Here is a 24,703-nt window from a genome sequence, read left to right on the forward strand (position 1 = left end):
TGATCCGGCGTGGCCGTGAGCTGTGGTGTAGGTCGCAGACGCTGCTTGGATCCTGCGTTGCTATGGCTGTGATGAAGGCCAGCGGCCACCGCTCAGATTGGATCCCTAGCCTGGGAACCTCCACATGCGGTGGGTGTGGCCCTAAAAAGACAAAAACATAAACAAAAACCGTATTGTATCTCAGGGAGAATTGCAGAATTTAGTACTCTCAACGACTTAGATGATGCAGTCCCCATCAGGTACCTATTTAATTTGCTAGTGTGAGCCCTGAAAAAAAGATGAATCATGGCAGGTGACAAAATGAAGTACTACAAATTTTACTTAGTACCAGTTGCTGTGTCATATGTGGTATCATCACTAGAGCAGATTAACATATGTGGCTTTTGATCTAGTGAATGTGTTATTTTCTATACCCATTGGAAGGCAGATCAGAAAGTTTGCATTCACATGGCATGACTATCAATACATGTGCTGAATGCTGAAATGTGCCGTGTATATCTCCTTTCAGCAATGAAGACGTTTTATTCCTTCAGCTGCAGGGATCGTGTCTAGAAGATAGCCCTCAGTTGTCAGCTTTCCTTAGGGATTACCTCAGCTAAAGAAAACTGCCTCAGTTAAGATCATGCCTCCTTCCAAGGGGAGCTCACATGCAGGGGGGTATAGAGCCCTGCTCCCTTGACCTGGTTTGGGACAACCAGTTATCCTATTTCCAGAACCTACTGTGGGGTTGGGTGAGGCATTTATTGGGAATGCATTATAGCTTCTCTGACCAGTACTGTTTCCTCCAGTGCTTTTCCACAGGTGTTGATCCCAAGGGCACTCTCTAATAAACATCCCCCACACTAGTCTCTATTTCAGAGCCTTTTTCCTGGGGAACCCAGACTCTGTGATAGTTGATGCCAGGAGTGGTCTGTAGAAACAGGTGTTATGAGATTTTGGACTGGAGCACCCACTTATGCCTGGCACTGAAGACTCCATACTGGTGAAAAATGAAGCATGGATATTCCCTGACACAAGGTAGCAGTACAGTGAAAACTTGATGGAGGGAGTTCCCATTGTGGCTCAGTGGGTTAACAACCTGATATAGTCTCCATAGTGATGTGAGTTCGATTCCTGGCCTTGCTCAGTGAGTTAAGGATCCAGTGTTGTAAGCTGTGGTGTGGGTCGCAGATACAGCTCAGATCCGGTGCTGCTGTGGCTGTGGTGTAGGCCTGCAGCTGCAGTTCCTATTCAGCCCCTAGCCTGGGAACTTCCATATGCTGTAGGTGTGGCTGTAAAAAGGAAAGAAAAAGAGAAGAAAAAAAAAGCTTGGTGGAAAGGAATACATTAGCTATCGGCGTATAACAGACATTTGAGAAATATGAGGGGGGAATAGAAATCTTTAAAATAATAGAATTTGGTGGTTATTTCCAAGTTTGACTGACACCCTGGAAAAAGATTACAAAAAGCAGAAAGTGATTAGTTGGCAACTTTAAGTGTGAAAGCCACAGAATCTCCTTGGTAGTGTATAAAGGGGCTCCCATTCCCGAAGCAGGATGAGAGAATGGGAAGGACCAGGTCCAAGACCTAATCATAAGCGTAGTCGATCTCCGAAGGTGGTTAAAATCCCAACTAAGGCAGGTCTGTGATGCCAAGGTCAGGGCTCCGGTTGGGACAGGATGAGACTCTGACATGAGAGAGAGAGAGAGAGAGAGAGAGAGAGAGAGAGAGAGAGAGAGAGAGAGAGAGACACTACTGGGCCTTGAAAACCTTGAATTTCCAGATTTCTCTGAACCCTCTGAACCTGTAGAAGTGCCCAATCCTTCCTATTAAGAGCTAATATGCCCCGTTTGCTTGAACACAATACAGAGGCCTCTTCCTTACAAGATAACATGAGCCTGCCCTGTTTTGAGTTGCCCCCCCAACCCCCTACCTCACTTCTCCTGGACAGTAGGCCGATAACAAGAGTTAAATCACAATGTAGCCCAACTGGGGATGTGCTATGCTGCTAAGATGGGAAAGGGACAATACCCTGATAAAACTGCAGCATCTGTCAAAATGTATCAGCAGGAGCTGGGACAGTAGGTATGGGCAAGGATTTTGCTAAACCACCAGGGCAGGTAGAACACGAATTTGGAAGAAGATAGTTTGTAAATATAGGTGTACTCTCCTGGGATACAGGATTTAACACCCTGGCAAGGACCTACAAGATGATACAAATACACTGCTAGAATGGGTCCTAGAAGCGTGGAAAACATGCTGGCTGACAATAGGTTGGGTAGAGATATCTAAAGTACCACCACAGACTGTGGATCAAAAGACTCAGAATGAAGCCTGGGAGTGGATATATTATGTGAAGCTAGAAGATCTTCTGGAGGATTATGTTGCATACAAGGGCTCCGGGAACACTGTTCACCAAGGCCACGAGGAATGTGCTGTTGAGAGGGCACCAGCATCACTAAGAAGTTCATGTGCAGGCCACATGCAGACCAGGGAGGATAGGAGAGGTAACTGCAGAGTTAGGTTCATAGCAGGCAAAGGGGATGGGGAAATGGAAGTAATAGAGGCCAGGTGGTTATGCTTAACTGCCAGAAGTTAGGTGGATGCAGCAGTCATAAGAAGGAGCTAGATCAGAGTGGAAGCAAAGGGGGTCTGACCCAGCAGGAGTCAGTGGAAGGTGGCTAATAACATATGCTATCCCTAGGGGCAAAATAGATGGGCAGGCAACAAGGACGCTGCTCAATCTGCAAAATCAAAAGCAGTCAGGCTTGAATGATCAGGATGCTGAGAGCAGTTGCTCCAATACGAAGTCATGACCTCTTGCTGAGTTTCTGGACACGAGCCAGTTTTCATACCTGGAACCTGTGGACTAAATGGGGGTCCAAGTCCCCAGGGAGAAAGGACCTTACAATATCAGTGCAAGGTATATACCACCACAATACATATACTGCAAGTATATGTAGTAATGATTCCTTTAGTCCTTTCCTAAAGGGACCCATGGCCATTTACTTGAGTAACTGTACTCAAGTAACTGTACTGGAAAAAGGGAACAATCATTTGGATAACAGTTGGACTGATGGGCATGGGGGTACAATAGGCCTTTTTCTCAAGTTGAAAGGGATACTCTGTAGTGAAATTTGTACTCCAGAGGCTCTCCATGTGATCAGACTGAGGCTAGTCTCCTGCTAAGACCAAATTCTTGCCTAGCTTTCCCCTCTGGGTCTGTCCTGCTTGCCTGACTTCCTTCCCCTGAGAGCACCTTTTCAATGAATCGGATGCACAAGAATCCTTGTCTCAGATTCTGCTTCTAACAAACACAACCTAAAATTAACTGTGTCCATTAATACATGAAAGATTCATAGGAATCCATGGAATGGTGGTGTCCTGATATACTGATGGGCATTTGGGATTTATCTAGTCTTTTATTATTACTATTATGTTATTATTACAGACAACACTTCAGTGAACTTCTTTGCACCTGATTTTTTTTTGTCTTTTTGTCTTTTTAGGGCTGCACCTGCGGCATATGGAGGTTCCCAGACTAAGAGTCGAATCGGAGCTATAGCTGCCGGCCTCCAATTCGACTCCTAGCCTGGGAACCTCCATGTTTGTGGCCACAGCCACAGCAACAAGGGATCCAAGCTGTGTCTGTGACTTACACTACAGCTCATGGCAACGCCAGATCCTCAACCCACTGAGCCACTGAGCGAGGCCAGGGATCGAACCCGAGTCCTCATGGTTGCTAGTCGGGTTCATTAACCACTGAGCCACGACGGGAACTCCCTTTTTTGTTTGTTTGTTTTTTTGTTTTTGATTCTTTATATCCCATATGTTCTCAAACTTGTCTTCAGAAATGGCTCATCTAGGATTTTGGGTAGTCCCAAGAGGGCTATGAATATTAGTTTTGTGGACTATGGCTATATTCTAGGAAACTAATTACCTAAGGTAAATCATAAAAGTCCATGAATTATGGAGCTACACAAAGGTATTCACAAAGCATCACAGATTAGGGAAATGAAAAGGAAGAAGAATAGTTGGAGCAATAAGTTGAGTTAGTGTGAATACTCCAGATAAGATTTGAGGAAGTGGTTAGATGTAAGCAGCATTTAGGAGTACTCTTACTAGAGGAAAATTAGAATATTGAGGTTAGGTAGGATTAAGTAGCAAACACAGATTTGAATTTCTAGTTAATTAGGAGACTGAAGAGAGGAAGAGGAGGCAAGGGACTAAAGTGAGGATCTTAAAGTGCAATATTGGAAATTACAATCAAAATGGCTAAATTTAACAGATGCACTTAGGAATGAACTATTAATGAATACAGATGCCTAAGAATAATTTTTCTTGAGCTTATTTCCTGTAGTGCTTTTCTGAAAGAACACCGTGCCCTTTTCTAAGCTTATTTTCTTTGTTTTGATCATCATTCCTCCCTCACTTCCTGGCTTCATTGCCAAGATCCAAGAGGCAAAGATGGGCAAGAGAGCACGTCACGGACCATAACAAGACAAGCAATATGACTTGGGGGCCAAACGGAGGTTGGGGCACAGAAATTCTGCCTTGGCTAAGCTTTTACACAAATGGGTCACCTGTCCTATTTTTTAAAATTTTATCTGTCCATTAATATGACAATGTGCATTTTGTGATTGTTCCCTTTTATGTGTTCCTATGGCATGCTGCTTTTACTCCTATAATATCTCTGTTTTCATTCTGATTTTCATTATAGTTAAATTTTTTACTATTCTGAGGTCACAAAGTGGTGTTCAGGACACTTTTGGCCCATAGATATGCTTCATTAAGCTAACGTGTTTCCATTTAAAAAGTATTTCAAAAACAGGAGGGTTCATCCAGACATATGGATTCCTGACCTCTGAAAAAATGGAATCTGGCACATAGAGCCCCCCATTTACTCATGACAACAAGTGACTGTAAGCAAGCAGTGGCTGCCCTTATTATCAACTTGACATTGAATCTGAAAGTCTGTTACTGTTTTTTATGTGATAGAACCGGCATTGTTCTTACAGTGACATGAAGAAGAAAGTGAAATATTTTTCTATATCCAGTTTCTATAAGAATCTGGAAAACAATAGCTAGACTGAGAGGGAGAGGACTGTTACAATTTAAGAATCAAGTGACTGAGGTGGGTTGAAGACTTCGTTAGGTTAGGAAAGGAGAGCTTGGACAAAACTGCTGAGATGGCAGAGGGAGAAAGTAGAGGTGGCTGGATCACTTCTTTTACCAGGTTTCTCATGGGGAAACCACTCCCAGGGCATACTGTACTGTTTCTCTGCCTTCAACTGAAATTTTCATTAAGTACAGGCAATAGGGATATGGTGGTAAATAGAGGAGACATAGCTTCTTCTCTCCTGGAGGTCATTGTTGACTGGGGGAGCCAGACATTAATAAATACTATGAGGGAAAATAAGAGGGTGCTAAGAGAACAAACACTAAAGAAACTTTTCCTCAAGGTCCATTATGTTGTCACAAATGTCCTTCTTTCTCATGGCTGAATAATACTCTATTGTGTGTGTGTGTATATATATACATATATCTTCATACATGTACACACATATATATCTTCTATATCCTTGAGGACATTATACTGAGTGAGGTAAGTTGGACAGAGAAAGACACATACTGTATGATCTCACTAAAAAAGTCAAACTCAGAGTTCCCATCGTGGCTCAGTTGAAACGAATCTGACTAGTATCCTTGAGGACCCACGTTCGATCCCTGGCCTCCTTCAGCAGATTAAGGATCCATGTTGCTCTAAGCTCTGGTGTAGGTCGCAGATGCAGCTCGGATCCTGCATTGCTGTGGTTGTGGTGTAGGCTGGCAGCTGTAGCTCCGATTTGACCCCTAGCCTGGGAACCTCCATATGCCATGGGTGCAGCCCTAAAAAGACAAAAATAAAAATAAAATAAAAAAGTGAAACTTTAAAAAAAATTCAATTAATCAATCGTTTGACTAACCACAAGGGTGTGACTCTTTTTTTTTTTGACTGTGCCTGCAGCATGTGGAAATTCCCAGGCCAGGGACTGAACACAAGCCACAGCAGTGACAACACAGGATCCTTAACTGCTAGACCACTAGGGAACGCCTATATATTTTTTATTTTTTTGTTTTTTTATTTTTTATTTTTATTTTTATTTTTTTGAGGCTGCACTTGTGGCATATGGAAGTTGCCAGGCTAGGGGTTGAATTGGAGCTGCAGCTGCTGGCCCACAAATCCAAGCTGTGTCTGCGACCTATACCACAGCCCACGGCAATGCTGGATCCTTAACCCACTGAGTGAGGCCAGGGATTGAACCTGAGTTCTCATGGGTACTAGGTGGGTTCCTAACCTGCTGAGCCACAGTGGAAACTCCCTGTATCTTTTTTTTTTAAATAGGAGAATAGTTGCAGTACAATATTATGTTAACAGGTGTACAATATAGTGATGCACAATTTTTAAAAGTTATACTCCATTTATAGTTATTATAAAGTGTTGGCTATATTCCCTGTGTTGTACAATATATCCTTGTAGCTTATTTTATACATAATAGTTAATAATACCTAATGTGTAATAGTACCTTTTGCTCTTCCACCCCTATATTGCCCCTCCACATGTCCCTCTCCCTACTGGTAACCACTAGTTTGTTCCCTATACCTATGAGTCTGCTTCTTTTTTTTTTTTTTTTTTTTTTTTTTTTTTTTTTTTGTCTTTCGTCTTTTGTCTTTTTGTTGTTGTTGTTGCTATTTCTTGGGCCGCTCCCGCGGCATATGGAGGTTCCCAGGCTAGGGGTTGAATCGGAGCTGTAGCCACCGGCCTACACCAGAGCCACAGCAACGCAGGATCCGAGCCGCGTCTGCAACCTACACCACAGCTCACGGCACACGGCAACGCCGGATCGTTAACCCACTGAGCAAAGGCAGGGACCGAACCCGCAACCTCATGGTTCCTAGTCGGATTCGTTAACCACTGCGCCACAACGGGAACTCCTGCTTCTTTTTTGTTATATTCACTAATTTGTTGTATTTTTTAGATTCCACATATAAGTGAAATTATATAGTATTTGTCTTTCTCTGACTGACTTATTTCACTTAGCATAATGCCTTCCAAGTCTCTCCATGTTGCTGCAAATGGCATTATTTTATTCTTTTTTATGGCTGAGTAGTATTCCATTGCATATGTGTGTGTGTGTGTGTGTGTGTGTGTGTGTGTGTGTGTGTATCACATTTTCTTTATGTAATGCATCCATTGACGGACACTTAGGTTGCTCCTATATCTTGGCAATTGTAAATAATGATGCTATGAACATTGGGGTGCATATATCTTTTTGAATTTGTGTTTTTGTTTTTAAAAAGGCCAAATTCTGGAGTTCCCGTCATGGCTCAGCAGAAGCGAATCTGACTAGGAACCATGAGGTTTCAGGTTTGATCCCTGGCCTCGCTCAGTGGGTTAAGGATCTGGCATTGATGTGAGCTGTGGTGTAGGTCACAGACATGGCTCGGATCTGGTGTTGCTGTGGCTGTAGTATACGGCAGCAGCTGTAGCTCCGATTCGACCCCTAGCCTGGGAGCCTTCATATGCCATGGGTGCGGCCCTAAAAAAAGACAAAAATAAGATAAAATAAAATAAAAAAGCCAAATTCTCAAAAACAGAGTAAAATGGTACTTACTAGGGGATGGGGGTGACAGGAAAGGAAAGGTGTTTAAGGATACAAACTTACTACTAGTAGTAAATAAGTCCTGGAGATCTAATACGCAGTATGGTGAATATAGACAACAACATTGCATTATAATAATTATACCTGATAAAAGATTTAAAATTAATTATTCCAACCATTAAAAAGAAATAATTATATAACATGATAGAAGTGCTAATCATTGCTACAGTGGCAAGCATATTACAATCTATAAATGTATTAAATTAACATGTATACCTTAAATTTACACAGTGTTGTATGTCAAATATATTTCAATTAAAAAAAGGAAAAATTTTCCTAATCTAGGGGGTCAGAGAAACTTTCCCTGTAGAAGTGACACTTAAATTGAGGCCTGAAGTAAATAGGAGTTAGGCAGAGAGGAGGGGATAGAGCTTTACAAACAGAGGGAACAGTCTATGCAAATACCACAAAATAGGCAGTCGTTTGACAGCACTGAAGACCTGATAGAAAGTCTTGTTGGGGAGTAGAGAGGAGAGTGGCTGACAATAAGGCTGGAAATGTCAAAAAGGCTGCTGCACAGCCTTTGAGGCTGCCGGAAGCGGTCTGGATCTTATCTTCAGAGCAGCGAGAGTCACCAGCAGGTTTTAAGCAAAATGTACCAGGACACAAATTTTGTGGGTCTCTTTTTGTTTGTTTGTTTTTGGTCACAGCTTCAGCATATGGAAGTTCCTGGGCCTGGGATCAAACCAAAGCTGCAGTTGCAGTAATGCCATATCCTTAACTCACCGGACAGGGGGGGGGATGAACCCACGCCACCGCGGAGACAACGCTGGATCCTTAACCTGCTGCACCACAGCAGGAACTCCTACAAATTTTGTTTTAATACTTGCTTCAGCCACCCAGCAGTGAGCCCTTGTCCACAGAAGGCTTATCATTCTCACTATTTTCTATTGTAAAAGCAGCTAAAGGTTTTTCCCATAGAAAATTAAAATTTTTTTTCATTCAGAAATAATAATTGCAAAACAGATCTCTGACAACTGTGGACAATATGTCTTTCAGTAGATCTAAAGTAAGTCTAGGAAAAAAACGCCACTCTTCGCTGACTCGCTGAAACCAGTGGAAGTTAGGAGAGGTGTAATTTTTGGTCATGCCAATTAATTTTAAAATTTAGAAGAGTACAAACGAAATCATTTTATTTTTATTTATTTATTTATTGTTATTTCCCCAATACATTTTTTTTCTACTGTACAGCATAGTGACCCAGTTACACATACATGTATATACTCTTTTTTCTCCCATTATCATGCTCCATCATAAGTGACTAGACAGAGTTCTCAGTGCTACACAGCAGCATCTCATTGTGAATCCATTCCAAAGGCAATAGTTTGTATCTATTAACCCCAAGCTCCCAGTCCCTTCCACTCCCTCCCCTTCCCCCTTGGCAACCACAAGTCTATTCTCCAAGTCCATGATTTTCTTTTCTGTGGAAAGGTTCATTTGTGTGGTATACTAGATTCCAGATATAAGTGATATCATATGGTATTTGTCTTTCTCTTTCTGACTTACTTCACTCAGGATGAGAGTCTCTAGTTCCATCCATGTTGCTACATATGGCATTGTTTTGTTCTTTTTTATGGCTGAGTAGTATTCCATTGTGTATATATACCATACCTTCCTAATCCAATCATCTGTTGATGGCCATTTGGGTTGTTTCCATGTCTTGGCTATTGTGAATAGTGCTGCAATGAACATGCAGGTGCATGTGTCTTTTTTTTTTTTTCCTTTTCTAGGGCCACTCTCGAGGCACATGGAGGTTCCCAGGCTAGGGGTCTAATCGGAGCTGTAGCCGCCGGCCTATGCCAGAGCCACAGCAACGCAGGATCTGAGCCGTGTCTACAACCTATACCACAGCTCATGGCAACGCTGGATCCTTAACCCATAGAGCAAGGTCAGGGATCGAACCCACAACCTCATGGTTCCTAGTCAGATTTGTTAACCACTGAGCCACAACAGGAACTCCGGGTGCATGTATCTTTTTTAAGGCAAGTTTTGTCTGGATATATGCCCAAGAGTGGGGTTGCTGGGTCATATGGTAGTTCTATGTATAGTTTTCTAAAGTAAAAATCATTTTATTAATTAACTCTGGCTCATTTGCCCTTAGATGTATTTTTCCTATATATCTCTGCCATTCCAGTCTCATAGCTACTGCTCTTCTTCAGGCCCTTGTTACCTTGTGATTTGTGGTTTGCTCACTATGCTCCCTCTTCATCTTCCACCATGATATATGCTTGAGCTGGAAGCCATCAGTCATTTCTGCTGTCAGCAGGCCTGCCTACCCCATCACCATGTCACTCTGCAGCTCCAAAAACCCTGACAGCTCCCCCACTGCCTACTAAAGTGTGGCCCATGACTCTGCTCAAATATATGTATTTGCTTTCATATCATAAAAGATCTCTGGAAGGATACTTAAGTAACTGGTAACATTGATCACCTTCAGGGAGGAGAATGAGTGCCTGGGGGCATGGTGGGAAGGAGCTGTCTCTTTATATAATCCTTTATACTTTTTGAATTTTGACATGTGATTTTTAGTATTTAAAAATTTATTTTTAACTTTAAAATTTTAAAATTTTTATTTTTTTAATTACTCAATGAATTTTATTACATTTATAGTTGTACAACAATCATCACAATCAAATTTTACAGCATTTCCATCCCAAACCCTCAGTGCATCCCCCCAGCCCCCAACCTGTCTCATTTGGAAACCAAAAGTTTTTCAAAGTTGTTGAGTCAGTATCTGTTCTGCAAAGAAGTTCATCGTGTCCTTTTTTTAGATTCCACATGTAAGTGATAGCATTTGATGTTGGTGTCTCACTGTCTGACTAACTTCACCTAGCATGATAATTTCTAGGTCCATCCATGTTGCCGCAAATGCCATTAGTTATTTCCTTTTAACGGCCGAGTAATATTCCATTGTGTATATGTACCACATCTTCTTTATCCATTCACTGTTGATGGACATTTAGGTTGTTTCCATGTCTTGGCTATTGTATGTAGTGCTGCAATGAACATTGGAGTACATGTGTCTTTTCGAGTCATGGTTTTCTCTGGATAGATGCCCAGGAGTTGGATTTAGTATTTTTTAAAATTAAGAAGTATGGTTTGGAGTTCCCATTGTGGCTCAGCAGTAATGAATCCGACTAGTATCCATGAGGACATGGGTTCAATCTCTGGCCTCGCTCAGTGGGTTAAGGATTCGGCATTGCTGTGGCTGTGGTGTAGGTCGGCAGCTGTAGTTCTGATTTGACCCCTAGTCTGGGAGCTTCCATATGACATGGGTGTGGCCCTAAAAAGACAAAAAAAAAAAAAAAAAAAGAAAGAAAGAAAAAAAAGAAGTAAGGTTCATGAGTGTATTCTTTTGTTAGGGTTGCTGTAACAAAATACCACGGATAATACCACAGACTGAATGGCTTAAACAATAGAAATTTATTTATTTATTTATTTATTTATTTATTTATTTATTTATTTATCTTCTCACAGTCCTGGAGGCTAGAAGTCCAAGGTATTAGCTGAGGCCTCTCTTTGGCTTGCAGATGATTATCTTCTCACTGTGTTCCCTCATATGGTACATATTCCAGGTATTTTTTTTTTTTTTTTGGTTTAATGTCCTTGTCTGCTGTTTCCATCATCTTGGCTATATCTTGATCTCTTTCTATTGACTTTTTTACTGATTATGGGTCATGTTTTCTTGCATCTTTGTATGGCTAGTAACTTTGTATTGAATGCCAGAGATTGTTAGACATTTGTTGTTGGTTGCTGGATTTTGTCATATTCCTTTAAATAGTGAGTGTTGGATTTATTTTTCAGACATGCAGTTAAGTTACTCAGAATTAGTTTGATCCTTTCAAGTCTTGCTTTTTTTTTTTTTTGGCTGCACTTGCAGCATGCAGAAGTTCCTGGGCCAGGAATTGAACCCAAGCCACGGCAGCAACCTGAGCCACACCAAATCCTTAACTTGTTGAGCCACATGGGAACTCCTTTAAAGTCTTGTGGGTTTTTTTTTTTTTTTGTCTTTTTGTCTTTTTGTCCTTTTAGGGCCTCACCAGTGTCATATGGAGGTTCCCAGACTAGGGGTCTAATCAGAGCTGTTGCTGCCGGCCCATGCCACAGCCACAGCAACGCCAGAGCTGAGCCGCGTCTGTGACCACCACAGCTCATGGCAATGCCAGATCCTTAAATCGAACCTGCAACCTCATGGTTCCTAGTAGGATTCGTCCATGCTGTGCCACGACGGTAACTCCCTAAGTCTTGTTTTTAACCTTTGTCAGGACAGGTCCAGAACAGTTTTAGACTGGGATTGATTTTGTCTCCCTACTAAAGTACCATCTTTTGGTGTGAGGATTCCTTTTTTTTTTTTTTAAATTTTATTGTGGTATAGTTGATTTACAATGTTGTATTAGCGTCATCTGAGGATTCCTGCTGAGGATGATCTGTGTGTTAAAAGATCTTTCTATTCTGGCTGGTTGGGACATGAAATATTACCAGCCTTATAGGAGCTCCAGGAATTATTCTAGTGTGTGTATTCTTTGCTGTGTGTTTCTTTTCCTGGCCCTGGGTATCTTCCTCTCACATCTGTGCAGGTCATTACTCAGCCAAAGGCTTAAGGGGACACTTCTGCATATCTTTAGAGCTCTTTCTCTGTATAGCTCCTTCCTCTCTGATAGTCTGCCTTACCAATAGCTGTCTTGACTCCCCCACACACACACCAGTCTCCGTCTCTTCAACTCAGTGAGATTGCTGGACTCTGTGTGGGCTCCTTCTCCTTGCACTGCATCCTGGAAACTGCCTCAGTTCAGTAACCTGGTGCAATTATAAGGCTCACTTTATTTCCACAGGCTTGTAGCTTACAGTCCTTCACTGCTTGTTGCCCAATGTCTGAAAGACATTCTTTCATATATTTATACAGTTTCATAGTTTTTATGATGGAAGGATATCCAGTCCCTGTTACTCCTGCTTGACTGGAAGCAGAATTCAATTAACTAAATTTTAATTTTGGTTTGTTTTTCTTATCTTGCTATGCTTAGTTTTTAGGAGAATGAAGCAAAGAACACACAAAAAAAGGCTGTATTGGGAATTTATTTAAATAACTAATTTTTAAATAAATGTACCAGGCTCAGTCCATACTCACCTGATCTGAGAACTATATGCTCTAGATGTTTAATTTTTCGTAATTGATAACAGTGACCCTTAGGCTCTTGGCCAGGAGAAAGATACTGTGTCTCACGGGAGTTGGGGCAGTAACAATGCTGGAACCTTAACCCACTGTGCCATGAGAGAACTCCCATTCATTTCTTTTTAAATGTTACAATAAAATCAAGTGGGATAGAATGGTTTTAGCAATTAAATATCTATCTCTATCCCTACATCTTCATTTCTACCCTCTATCTCTATCTTTAGCATATATTTCTATATCGATCTAGGGTTTGTCCTTACATGTTAATCATAATGAGGGAGAGGGAAAGTAATAGTAAGAATTTGTTTTACATTAGATACTTTCTTGCCTCCTCCCCAAAGTCTAACCATTTCCCTACCATGTCTAAAAGGGACACATAGTTGATTCACAGTCTGAAGGCATAAGTTTAGTGAGGGCTGGTATTCCAGTTCAGAGAGCCTGGGAATAGCACAAGAGGCTAAACACTCCCCATGGGGTAGTAGGGGTGGATTCTCAGATTCTGGGCACTTTACTTCTGGCTCAGGGTTAGAGGGAAGGGCAAAAAAATTTACCTAGACGTAGGGAGGAGAATCAGAAATCGACTTGTGCAGGTGCAGCACCAGGGAAGGAGGTGGGGACATGAACAGGAACATTTTATTTTATTTTATTTTATTTATTTATTTTTATTTTTTTGGCTTTTTAGGGCTGCACCTGGGGCATATGGAGGTTCCCAGATTAGGGGTCTAATTGGAGCTACAGCTGCTGGCCACAGCCACAGCAACACCATCACCATATCCCAGCCGAGTCTGTGATCCACACCACAGCTCGCGGCAACGCCAGATCCTTAACTCACCAAGCAAGGCCAGGGATTCAACCTGCAACCTCACGGTTCCTAGTCAGATTCGTTTCCGCTTTGCCATGACGGGAACTCCGCATTTTATTTTATATCGCTGAACTCACTTGGGAAACTGGGAGAGACCATTTTAGCTATCCTTGAGGAAGGAAGGCTGGATGGATAATGGGAGATGCCTCTGGAAGGAGAAGGAGGAAAACGTGCTTAGGAGGGGTCAGCAGTCCATTTCTTTTTTAGCATGAGGAGAAAGCCAGAGCACCGGGTCTGTATGTGACTGTACAATGACAAGACAAATTTTTGCAGCTTAGGAATCACCTGTGTGCTCCCACCTAGCTTCTCCTTCTGCTCCTTGGCTCTTGGTGTGGGTGCTGGTCTCTGGCCTGGACAGCTCTTGGCCTGGAGCCCTGTCTCTTGTGTCTCTGGCATGACTGGCAGAGACTCCTCTGTCTGGGACCGCTGGATCTTGGTGGGGTGGTGGTAACCTTTCCTTCCTGGCAGCCTCCTCAGTACTGCCAGGCTGACCTCCTCCTTCTATTCCCCACTCCCCTTGGTGAGTGAGGCAGGAGATGCAATGTCTTCAACCTCTTTCTGGTTTCTCTTGGAGGATAGGCCTCTATTTGAATGGCTCCTATAAGGGAAATTTTTTCTCCTCCTCCTTCTCTTCCTTCTCCTCCTCCTCTTTTCCCTCCTTCTCCTTTCTTCTTCTGAGCCTCTTGGGGGCTCTCTTTTGGACTCAAGACTAAGAGGCGTTGACTCAGTGGTACCTCTGGTGGCCTGGGTTGCCTCCTCTGTCGACTCAGAGTGAGGGGACTCCCCTTTGCCTATCAATGCTAGTCTTTATTCAGGTGGCCATTTTCCTGTCCTTTAGCCTTGGTGGTGGGGCAGGGCTGGAATAAGCATTTGTATTGCCCTAGGGCACCTAAGAGCTCTGGATACTCATGGGGGCGGTGTTTGCTGGGGGATATTCAGGGCTTTCCCAGGCCCATGCCCCTGAGGGAGTCTGGTGCTAGTAGAGTGGTGAGCCTGCGTTACATGTCAGGAGAGGAGTTGCGCTAGAATCTCTCATTTTTTTTTTTTTTTTTTTTGCTTTTTAGGGCTCCACCTGCAGTATATGGAGGTTCCCAGGCTAAGGGTCGAATTGAGGCTGTAGCTGCTAGCCTACATCAGAGCCACAGCAATGCAGGATCCGATCTGAGTCTGCGACCTACACCACAGCTCACGGCAACACTGGGTCTGTAACCCACTGATTCAGGCCAGGGATGGAACCCACAACCTCATGGTTACTAGTTGGATTTGTTTCCGCTGAATCACAATGGGAACGCCCTCTCACTTAATTCTTAAGACAACTCTAGGAGATAGATAACTCTTGTTATTCTTGATGAATGATGAAACAGTATCAGAGGAATTAAGTTACTTGTCCAGTTACTTAATTTCCTAGTAAGTAGGAGGGGGGATCTTGGGGAGTCTTTTTTTTTTTTTTTTTTTTTTGACTGGGCTCAAAGTATGTGGAAGTTCCCGAGCCAGGGGTCGAACCTGTGCCATAGCAGCAACCAGAGCCACAGCAGTGACAATGCTGGATCCTTAACCCACTGAACCATCAGGGAACTAGGAAGGGGTGTCATAAATTAAAATCGATGTTTGTCTCCAGACCCTGTGTTCTTGACCAGGATAGGTTAGGTTAATTTGATTGTAAGTCAGTAAACTATTTGAATGTTAGTACAGGCAAATATGACTTTTCTTGCTGCTGACTGTGGATATAAGAAAGTTTCTAAGAGATATTACTATCCCTTCTGAATTATATACCTTTGTGGACAGGGATAGGACCACTTACTGTTCAGATGTCATGGCATATGTGACTAGGACATCTGAAGGAAACTGGAGTATTTGCCAGTTGGACAAGTTCAAGTCACTGCGTCACGGTCAACAGAGCCATAGGAAGTGCTAAAGGAGGCACAGTTAGTAGTGAATGGAGGAGAAACACACAGTGAAGCAGAGTTCCTCTCATTTGCCAAGCTTCTTCCCAAAGGGTTTCCTGATGAAACTTGTCTGGACTGTCTTTTCTTGAGTGAGTCAGGAGTTTAGAATGCAGGCATCTGGCTGCCAGCAGGGTCCTTTTACCCCCCTGTTGGAAGGTACCAGCCAGAGCTCTCCTGTGAGTGCAGTAAATTACTAAGCTGTTATTGGAATGGGCTTTGGAAGAAAACTTGTTTGAAGGGTTATATCCTGGGAATTTTTACTCCTCCAATGTTATTAAAACCCAGTTGCTTTTTTCCCAGTTAGGCAAATTTTAGAGGAAATGAAATATAAACAGAAATTAATTTCTTTTCTCTGACATTTGAATGCATCAATTCTAAATTATACTGTGTTCCTTTTAAGGCTCTGTTTTACAAAGTTAACATATATATGGTTTTATTTTGGGATTGATAATAAACTTTAAAGCTCATGTTTCTAGAAGAGAGCTTTGATGTGACGTGCCTCTTTTTTGGTTTACCCAAATGGTATACTCTTTTTCTTTTTCTTTTTGACTGTGCCTGAGGCGTACGGAAGTTCCTGGGCCAGGGACTGAACCCAAGCCACAGCAGTGACCCAAGCCACTGCAGGGACAATGCCGGATCCTTAAAGTGCTGTGTCACAAGAGAACTCCAAATGGTGTATTATTTTTTAAAAAATCATATTGGAGTATAATTAACCTACAAAGTTATTAATTTCAGGCATAGAGCAAAGTAAATCAGTTACACATATACATATATCCATTGTTTTTCAGATTTTTTTCCCATATAAGTTACCCTACTGTAATGTGCCTACCCTCTTCTCCCTTTCTCTTGCAAGAACTTAAATATCATCCAAATGTTCTCCCTCAGGACTTTCTACCCCACCTCCTGGCTTCATCCTACCATTTTCTTTCTTTTATTCTGGACTGGAACTGATTCTTCCTCACTCTCCTGGTCCAACCTCTACGTGACTCTGGTATCAGTCTCATTTACCCTACCCTGTGCCAGAGGTAACAATAAATATTTATTTGGAGTTCCTGTTGTAGCTCAGTAGGTTAAGAACCCAACATAGTGTCCATGAGGACACAAGTTCGATCCCTGGCCTCGCTCAGTGGGTTAAGGATCCAGCCTTGCTGCAAGCCGTGGTGTAGGTCACAGTTGCTGCTCGGATCCTGCATTGCTGTGGTTGTGGTTTAGGCCGGCAGCTCCAGCTCCAGTTTGACCCCTAGCTCAGGAACTGCTGCAGGTGCAGCCCTAAAAAGAAAAAAAAACAAACAAACATTTATCAAATGAATGAATAGGTGAATGAATTTGAGGAATTGTGATACCCAAACAGCATATGATATCCTTTATTTTATTTATTACTTTGAAATCATTTTATCATGAAAAATTTCAAATATACAGAAAAGTGGAGGGAGTAGTATAAAGAACTCTGATGTACTCATCACCTAGTTTCTGTGCTTTCAACACATAGTCACTCTTTTTTTATTTTCACCCCACCCACCTTTTGCCAGGCCCTTTAACCAAACAGGTGCATGAAAGCCACTAAGGTATCTGCTCTTCATCATCTGAATTCATTTAGAACTCCTCCTCGCTCCTGTGACTCTTTGCCCTTAACTTTCATTGTTCCTTGTTTGGTATCCTGTTTTTACTTCTCTCAGGGATTCTTAATGTGGGTGTAAGAGTTCCCAGGGAGTCCATGGATGAAAATCAAGGGGTAATTAAATTGGTATGGAGAAAAAAAAATACAGCTTTGTTTTCATTAACCTCTAACTGATTTTTAACATTTTCTTGTATCATGAATGTAAGCAGTGAACCACAGTAGTGTTCACAGTACCTGCAGCTTTGAAACCAGTAGGGATCCTTTTAAATCATATTGCAGAAGTTGTAGAGATTTCCAAATATTTTTATGCTCATCACTGCTTTTGAAATTATGGTAGTTATTACACCCACCACTAGGTCTTATTATTTAATGTGTTCATTAGGAGACGTATATTACTATATCATGTATAAAATCTTCTGTAATTTTTAGCAGCATATTTTGTTTCCTTTGTAATACATCATATTTTATTTCATGCACTTAAAAATATTATTCTGAAAAGAAATCCATAGTTTTTACCAGATTGTCGCAGGGGTCAATAGCTCAAAGAAGGTTAAGAACCTCAGGTCTAAACACTTTGATTGACAGCAGATTTGAACTCCCTATTCTAACTTTGACTTGCTGTCTTCCTCCCTGCGCCCCCCCCCCCATACTGTTTACTCCTTGTTTTCTGCCTAATACTACACAGGTAAGAAGCCTGTCTCTTCCAAATCCTACCCTTAAGGCTAACTGCCCAGGGCCTGCTCCTTTTACTGTCTGCCAGAAGAGCCTAAGCAAACTTTGGTGGCAACCCCGTAAAATGGATTCAGCCAATTATCATTTACTAGCAATAGGAGGGTCTGATGGATGACTTTAATATATTTCAGTTTTCTACTGCTCAGGTAATTCTCATAATTCAGCTAGTTTCACATTGTAATCTATTTTAGCCCCTGACTGATGGGTAAATATTTAATGCCTTACTCTTCTGAGGTATTGGCAAGGCACCCTCCCATTGCAACCCCGCCCCAGTCCTCGAAATTGTAACAGAAGAAATGGGTTATGTTCTATGCCTCTCCACACTTTTTTTTTGTTTTTTGCTTTTTCGGGCTGCACCTGCGGCATATGGAGGTTCCCAGGCTAGGGGTCAAATTGGAGCTACATTTGCTGGCCTACACCACAGCCATGACAGATCCAAGCTGCGTCTGCAACCTACACCACAGTTCACGGCAACGCCGGATCCTTAACTCACTGAGCAAGGCCAGGGATTGAACCCGCAACCTCATTGTTCCTAGTCAGATTTGTTTCTGCTGTGCCACGATGGGAACTCCCACACTTTCTTTTATCAATACCTCTCCTTACTTTTCTGTACCTTCTCTGCCTCTTTCCCCTTTACATTCAAAGGCATTTTCCTTCCTTCTGGGCCCAAATCTCTGCTAGGTGGCAATAGAAAAAGATCTAGTGGGCCTTATGATTTGATGGCCTCTGCACTGAATTGATAAGAATGAGCTGTAGGAGCACTGCTCAGGTTGAAAGGGAAGGCTTTCCCAGTTGTGTAGTAAGTCTCCTCTACTGGAGGTTTTGTCTCATTCGGCCTCAGCTCCACTCAGCTGTCCTCATTTTCTCTACCTCTTACCACTCTTAGCCTTTAGGCCACTGATCTGACTTGGATAACTAGCATGTGGGCTTACTTCCTCTGGGCGGGGGACTTCCATAGCAGATACTAACACCCCTGGAACAACTGTTTCATGTAATATGCACTTTCCAATGTCCAACCTCCAGCTTTCATGCAAGAGACAATTGTTTTCTCTTCCATTTCTAAAGTCCCTGTGCCTACAATGAAATGTCCTCTACATTCTTTTATTATGTCTGAGGGATGCTGCTATTTCCATAGGTCGTTTGCAGAGGAGAAAAGATTTACATGCCCCAATTCTTCCCTTCTCAGGCTAACAGCTCCTGTCAGTTTCCCAGGTAACTTCTCTCCTTAAAAGGGAATGTTCTCAAGAGAATCTAATAATTGTGGTTTATAATGTCAAAATACTTCAACTTTCTGTTCTTTTCAGGCCTTTAAATGCAAAATCAGGCATGAGAAATGTATAAAAATCTGAGGTAGACAGCTCAGGATTAATTTAGGCCCACCCTAACTTGCTTCTTATGTTAGCTTCCCTATATCTCTCTAATTTTTGCTTCTGTATCTTGGTTTTACATTTCTGCTAAGCCTTCAGACTGATTGATTTATGCTTTGGGCTCTATATCAGTTTGCATCTTAGCATCCTCCAGACTCTACCTTTGGGATCTGCTCCTTTGTTCCATGCCTTGTAACCCTGGGCAGCAAACATGTTGGCTCTATCCACAGATCTTGAAACATCCCCTCCCCCTGCCTAACACAAGCACTGAGATCATTCTCTTTCCAGGGCTTCCAGAGATCTCATATAGAGCCATGGATCATGAATCCTACCCTGAAGCTCAGCAAAGCAGCATCTGATGAGAATGGGATGAAAATTGAACGAGCACACCGAACTACCACCATCCTTATGCAAAAGCAAGTTTGGAGTTGCTGGCAGGGTTCTCAGGCCCCCTGTACAAATGCTCTTGAACTGATTCTGCTTCTGTAATGGCTTCTCATTTCAAATAAAACATTGACACGGATAAAGCAATCTCTTTTTTATTGTGGCAAAATATATATGATAGAAACTTTGCCACTTAAGCTATTTTAAGTGTACAGTGTAGTGGCATTAATTACATTCACAATATTATGCCGCCATCACCGCTACCTATTTCTAAAATTTTTCATCACCCCTAAAAGAAATTCTGTACCCATTAAGCAATAACCCCCTATTTTTCGATCCCTCCCATTCCTAGTCCCTGGTAACCACTAATCTATTTTCTGTCCCTATGAGTTTGCCTATTCAAGATATTTTCTATAAGCGGAACCATGTAATTTTTATTCTTTGCGCCTGGCTTATTTTGCTCAGAATGATATTTTCTAGGTTCATTCATGTATCTAGTATTTAATTCCTTTTTGTGGCTGAATAATATTCTATTGTATGGGCAGGCATACCATATTTTATTTATCCATTCATCTGTTGATGGACACTTGGGTTGTTTCCACCTCTTGGCTATTGTGAGTAGGGTTGCGATGAACATTGGTGAACAGATATCTTTTCTTTGAGTCCCTACTTTCACTTCAGAATAGTAATTCTGTGTTAAATTTTTGAAAAACTGCCACACTTTTTTACAGTGACCTCACCATTTTACTTCCATCAGCAGGGCATGGGGGCTCTGATTTCTTCAACTTCTCATCAACACTTCTTATTTTCTGATTTTTTAAAGATGATAGCTGTTTTAATTGGAGTGAAGAGTATTTCTTTTTGGTTTTGCTTTACATTTCCCTAATGACTAGTGACATGGAACATCTTATCTTTTGCTTATTGGCCATTTGTATATCTTCTTTGGCAAATGTTTTTTTTCAATTCTGTTGCCTATTTTATTTTTTTCTTCTTTTTCGGCCACCCCCTGGGCATATGGAAGTTCCTGGGCCAGGGATCAAATTCAAGCCACAGCTCTGACCTATGCCACAGCTGTGGCAGCCCTGGATCCTTAATCTACTGCACCGGGCTGAGGATCAAACTCATGCCTCCACATAGACAATGCCAGATCCTTAACCCATTGTGCCACAGCAGGAATTCTTCCTTTGCCTATTTTAAAATTGGGTTGTTTGTCTTTTTGTTGTTGAGTTGTAGGAGATCTTTCTGTATTTTGGATATTAAACCTGATTCAGATATATGATTTGTAATTATTTTTCTCCCATTCTGTGGGTTATCTTTTCACTCTCTTGATGTCCTTCAATTCACAGAAGCTTTCAATTTTAATGAAGTGCATTTAATTAATTTTTTTCTTTTGTTACTGTTCTTTTGGTATGGTATTTAAGAAACCATATTCCAGGTAGTTCCTGCTGTGGTGCAGTGGGTTAAAGATCTGGTGTTGCTGCAGCTGTGTTGTAGTTTGCAGCTGTGGCTCAGATTTGGTCCCTTCCATATGCTGTGGGTGTGACCAAAAAAGGGGGAAAATAAAGAAAGAAACTATACTCCAAACCATAGTAATGAAGATTTGTACTTAACGTTTTCTTCTATGAATTTAGGTCTTTGATCCATTTTGAGTTAGTTTTTGTAGGTGGTATATATTAAGGTCTGCTGCTTTTGACAGTCTTGAGTCATAAGTTCTCTTGGCTCTTTCTCCAAATTTGACTTCATAGCATTGTTTCTACCATTGAAAAAAAAATCCACACCTGAGGATTCGTTATGCATCTAGGACCTTAATCCCATCAAGTTTCTGCAAGTAAGAGTCACTTAACCTATGTGCTCTATGCTAGTGTGTCAGAGAAAGATATCAGATATAAACATGGAATACCAGAAGATTGGTCACCAACTCTAAGATAAGGATGTTTTCTTACATTATTGTGCAGGAGAACCATGTATTTACCACATGTCTAATCAAATATAAATGAATAAAAAAGTATAAAGAGTATAATATGTATAACTGTATAACAGTATCATTTATTAAAAGTATAAAAGGATATTGTAATACAGAATTCAGAAAGATTGAAGAATCATAGGTTGCCCACAGAAGATCTGTAAGAGCTGAGATCTGGCTCTCTCCATGTTAATCAGATGACCCAATATCTGCTACTGTTAATCCTTGACAGTATAAAGAATATATCCCATAGTAGAGGATAAAGGATAGTAGAAAAGTATATATCTCTTTTTTGTCTTTTTAGGGCTGCACCTGCAGCATATTTGACCTACACCACAGCTCACGGCAACATCAGATCCCCGAACCACTGAGAGAGGCCAGGGATCGAACCTGTATCCTCATGGATACTAGTCAGATTTGTTTCTGCTCCACCACAAAAAGTAACCCGAAATTCAGGATTTTACACTCAGATTTCTCTAGAGGAAATGGGCTTTGAGGATGTATGTGAGAAAGATGTAGAGTTGAATGAAGGAAATAGGGCATGCTCCTATAAGAAAATCTTCCCTCTGCCAACAACTATATGATTATATCTTGTTATATTGTTGGGCTTTGCTAATATAGTCTATTAACAACAACAACAATGATAATGGTAAAAAATAGTTAACAGTGAGTACTTATTTTTATTAGGCATTGTACTAAGCATTTTACATGTATGAACTCATTAAATCTTTGCCTCAATCACATGAAGTGAATTTATTATCATTCCCAGTTTACAGATGAGGAAACAGAGGCACAGACTGATATGCTGATTTTGCTGTATAGGTTTATATAAATAATTGTCGTGAGACATGTTTTTCCAATCTTCTTGCTTGATCATCCACCCATAGCCCCTCCTCACGTGATCTCATCAGAGTAATGTAAAAGCGTGTGGTTTCTTAAGGCGGGGCTCTTGGTTCCAGAGACCTTGAGTCCCCTGGTTCCCACCTGTACTGTCTCTGTGTCTTACTTTATGTTAGCTTTTTCCCTTAAGTTCCACAGCACCCGTTCTTCAGCCCCATCCTGCTGAGCTGGTCTCGGCAAATAATGCAGCACCCTTGGGGATAGATGTTTCCTTTCAAGGGAGTGGCAGTCCAGTTGAACTCCACCTGAATTGAGGCTGCATTTATTGCCTAAGAGTCTCTGGCTTACCATGTTGATCCTGTTGGCATGGATGATGTCCTGAAGGCTGTTGGAACCCTCTTAGGAAACCACGTGTCTTCTGCCTTCATCGGGGACTGCCTCTGTTAAAAAGGGCTATTAAAAGTCAGAAGCATATTGGTTAATTTAAAAATGTGACCAGAAAATTGAAGTTAATGTAAAATTTTGGGAGAACAACCTGAACTCCACAATTTGTTATAACTGACTTAGCATTGACTGAGAAATCTGTGACATGAGATTTTAGAACCATGGGGACTAACTCTATAAATCCTGATTAACCAAGCAAAAATTTCCCTAATTGTGCTTTGGAATTTCTTACATCACTCAGATTTCTCTGGCTAGTGAACTTGTTAACTGTTAATGTTGAGTGTTTTTCGTGTAACCTTGACACCGAAATCTATATAGCTATTGGCCAAAAGATATCCTTGAAAGCTTTTGGGAGGCAGCTGAGTAACAAATCAAAACACCCTTGGGATAGAACATTTTTTCTTTATCTTCTTCCCCCATCTTCTCTCCCTCTTCTTCTTATATATAAAAGCCCTCAATCCAGTGCTCTCACCAAAATATGCAATCTGCCTTGAAAGTGGATAAAAAGATAACCCCAATCCCCTCTTCAGTTGCATCGTGATCAGTAAGCTAGTTTTGCAAATTGTGCTAATTAAAAATACCAGGTAAACTACTTTTAAAGTGGAACAGAAAATTTTATTAAATTTCTGGTGCTGGGAATATAGTGATGGTCAGCAAGTATGTATATTTCTCTCATATGCAAAGCTCTTTGTTAGATGTTACAGTATAGGAGGTAAAAGAAGAATAAGACACAGTTTCTGTCTTCCACCAAAGGCTCAGCCCCAATTTACACTGTTCTTTAAATAGTCTTTTGACACGCCTGTTCCACTTAATTGTCCCTGCCAAGGTGGTGGTGTGGGCTGCTACTCCACCAGACCTGCTTTACTGCCCATAGTCTCCTGGGCCATTTTCATCTAATTTCTGCCTCACTTGTACACTGTTGCCAGATTAATCTTCCTAAAGTCTTCTTTCCCAAATTGTGCTTTGAGGAATGTTAGCCCCTTTAAAAAGAGAATTGTTGAGCTAACGCAAGTTTAGGAACCGGGGAATGTTCAAATCCCTCTCGAAAATTCACTTTGTACACTATTAAAGAGTCCAAGGAGTCCTGTGATAAAGAAATATCTTTAACTTTCTTTAAACCAGTATTTCGCATGTTTTAATTGACCACAAAACTTATTTTTCATGTAACATCAATTAATATTACATACAACACTTTTTCAGAAATGCTGTCCTAAAGCATCGTTTTATGTTTTTTTTGCTTTTTTTTTAGGGCCACACCAGCAGCATATGGAAGTTCCCAGGCCAGGGGTTGAATTGGAGCTACAGCTGTGGGCCTGAGCCACAGCCACAACCACAGCAATGTCAGATCCGAGCTGCGTCTGCAGCCTACACTGCAGCTTACGGCAACACCGGATCCTTAACCCACTGAGCAAGGCCAGGGATCGAACCTGCAACCTCACGGTTCCTAGTCGGATTTGTTTCCACTGCACCAGGACAGGAACTCCATAAAGCATCATTTTAATCATGCCACTTTCCCAGGTTAAAAATCTCCAATGGTTCTCCATTTTCTCCTTGGGGAAGGATCTCCACCTTGTCAGCCTTCTTTCAAGGGCCTTTGCAACCTGATCCTAACTTAGTCGGGCCCAACTTCATTTTTCACTGCTTCCTCACATGGACCATTTCCACCTAACTAGATTGCTCTTCTCTTCTCTCAGT

At 41.5% G+C, this 24,703-nt stretch overlaps 1 long non-coding RNA gene across 2 annotated transcripts in view; it reads left to right on the forward strand.

The window, feature by feature from the left end:
• LOC102165926 overlaps nt 1–19,904 on the forward strand; it is a 62,782-nt gene extending 42,878 nt beyond the window's left edge. For both annotated transcript variants that reach the window (XR_002340593.1, XR_002340592.1), the window contains one exon: nt 19,666–19,904. This is a non-coding gene — a long non-coding RNA (uncharacterized LOC102165926). The remainder of the gene's footprint in view (nt 1–19,665) is intronic.

The sequence above is a fragment of the Sus scrofa genome, chromosome X (assembly GCF_000003025.6).
Source record: "Sus scrofa isolate TJ Tabasco breed Duroc chromosome X, Sscrofa11.1, whole genome shotgun sequence".
NCBI lineage: Eukaryota > Metazoa > Chordata > Mammalia > Artiodactyla > Suidae > Sus > Sus scrofa.